Genomic DNA, 2,500 nt, shown 5'->3' with positions numbered 1-2,500 from the left:
CCGTTTTAAGCTTTACAAGTCCTCGCTTTACTCCACGGAATTCTACAAGGAAGCATTGAGTACACTCCTTCGCAAGAAAATTGATACGAAGCAAGTTGCCATACAGAAACTCGATACCAGTGTTACTCAACTCAGGAATATATTGCATAATGATCTATCAATTTTGGACCGCTTATTATTTCAAAAACTGTTTACCAAATGTATTAATGATTTTGTATCCAGTATTTATCAACGTCACCAAGAAAATTTCGGAACTTGGGTGTTGTTACTCCTTTTTTTCCAACCATAGAAACAACTGCATTTTTAATTTTCTAACTATGTCTTGTCAAAGAGAGAAGAGTTTTTATTATCTTTTGGTCTGACTTTTGCTTGCCTTCCTTTAGACCTGACTATGCCAGATTCTTTTATCCATTTGAAGTGCTGTTTCAACGACTTATAAAGTTCGACATAGATAAAAACATTAGTAACTTGCAACAAAAAATATCTGCTCTGGTCCACAAAACTTATTCACAGCTAAAAATCTCATGGACCCCTTTTTCAGAAAAGATGATTATATATACTTTTGGCCTTAAGAAAACATGAAGACTTGGTAATCTGTAAGTCGGACAACGGCAAAGGCGTAGTTTTAATAAATAAAAATGATTACATAACTAAAATGGAAAATATACTTGCAGATACCACGAAATTCAAACATCATGGTGATCCTAATTTTTTAGATATCTATAAGAGGGAAGATAAGGTTAACAGATTTCTGAGAAAAATAAAAAATAAAGATAGATAACATCATAGATGAAAATACTTATCAGAAACTGTTGTACTGGCTCTGCCTTCAGTATCTTATATGGCCTTCCTAAGGTTCATAAATCCAATACCAATTAGACCGATTATGGCTGCCTATAATAGAATCTTCTCAATTTCAAAAATTGTCGTGTCCTTATTGAGTGAGCATGTTTCCAGTCAGTATATTTTAAAAAACGGGTTTGAGTTTCAAAATCAAATTATCAATCAAGATGGTGAATTATATATGGCTAGTTTTGATGTGGAATCTTTATTCACAAATGTCCCACTTAACGAAACTATTGACATTATCATTGACAAAGTGTTTCCTGACGAAGAATATATTTTTCATAGTTTTAGTAAATTGCTTTTTAAACAACTTTTAGAACTCACAGTACAAGACTCTATGTTTATTTTTAACCAAAAACTATACTCTCAAGTGGATGGTGTGGCTATGGGTTCCCCTTTGAGCCCATATTTGCTAACTTTTTTATGTCTCATCTGGAACAGAAATTCTTAGAATCTTGTTCTTCAGCTTTTAAACCTATGTTTATAGAAGGTATGTTGACGATACCTTGGCCCTTTTTAAGCATCAATGGCAGGCTGCAGAATTCCTACAGTATATTAATTTACAACACACTAATATCAAGTTTACTATAGAAGAGGAAAAGGAAAATTGTCTACCATTCTTAGACATTTGTGTTAACAGAATTGATCATCAATTTAATACAGCTGTCTATAGGAAAAAACGTATACTGGTCTAGCCAATAATTTTTTACAGCTCCTGCCAAAAGAAGTTTTAAACTTAACACTATCTCCACTTTAGTTTCATAGAGCCCTGAAGTACGCTTCGAGTTGGGATTTTTTTCATAGGGAAATAGAATTTTTACTATCTTTTTTTCAACAAAATTCATATCCCAAAAACTTAGTTCAGAAAATGATTAACAAAATTTTTAACTACATATCTGAAACCAGTACCACCGATTGTTGACGTTCCAAAGAAACTCACGTATGCCTCGATTCCTTATATTTCCAAAGTGAAACTGTCAAAGAAACTTACTCAAATCATTGAAGGTGAAATTCCATGCCTAAGATTAAAATTAATATCAAATAACCCGAGTAAAATTGGCTCCCTGTTCTGCTTTAAAGATCGTCTGCCGCCTATGAGGTCTAATGTTGTGTATAAATTACGTGCCCAGGATGTCCTGGTATTTACGTTGGATCTACCAAGAGGCTGTTGCAAATGCAATATTGCAGCCACATGAGTATAGTTTAGAAACTGGCCAGAGATTAAGTAGACCAGAGCATTCCAAATATAAAAAAATCATGCCATCAAATGTAAGATCGAAGTCAAGATACAACTCTTCTTCTCCATTTTAGGTCACAATACGGACTCTGAATACAACACTCGTCATTATTTATCAAAAGACTTGTTCCCTCATTGAATAGCGGTAGTTCATCGTCTCCGCTATACATGGCATAGTCTTCTTTCTGACCTCAATCTCATTTCTAGTCATTCTCTCTCCTCCTTTCTTAGCGAATGGTTGGTGTTTTAGTAGTTGTGTTTTAATGTTCTTATTTCACTTTTAACTTTGAATTATGCTGATTTTTAAATTATAATTTTAAAATTCTAAATTTTAGATTGTAATTTGTATTTGTATTTTGCTTTTATTAATTTAAAATGTATTTTTATTTTAACAGACTGATGATGCACAAAGTTCCT

The sequence above is a fragment of the Macrobrachium nipponense genome, chromosome 4 (assembly GCF_015104395.2).
Source record: "Macrobrachium nipponense isolate FS-2020 chromosome 4, ASM1510439v2, whole genome shotgun sequence".
NCBI classification, from domain to species: Eukaryota; Metazoa; Arthropoda; class Malacostraca; order Decapoda; family Palaemonidae; genus Macrobrachium; species Macrobrachium nipponense.
Note: the sequence above shows the minus strand (reverse complement) of the source record.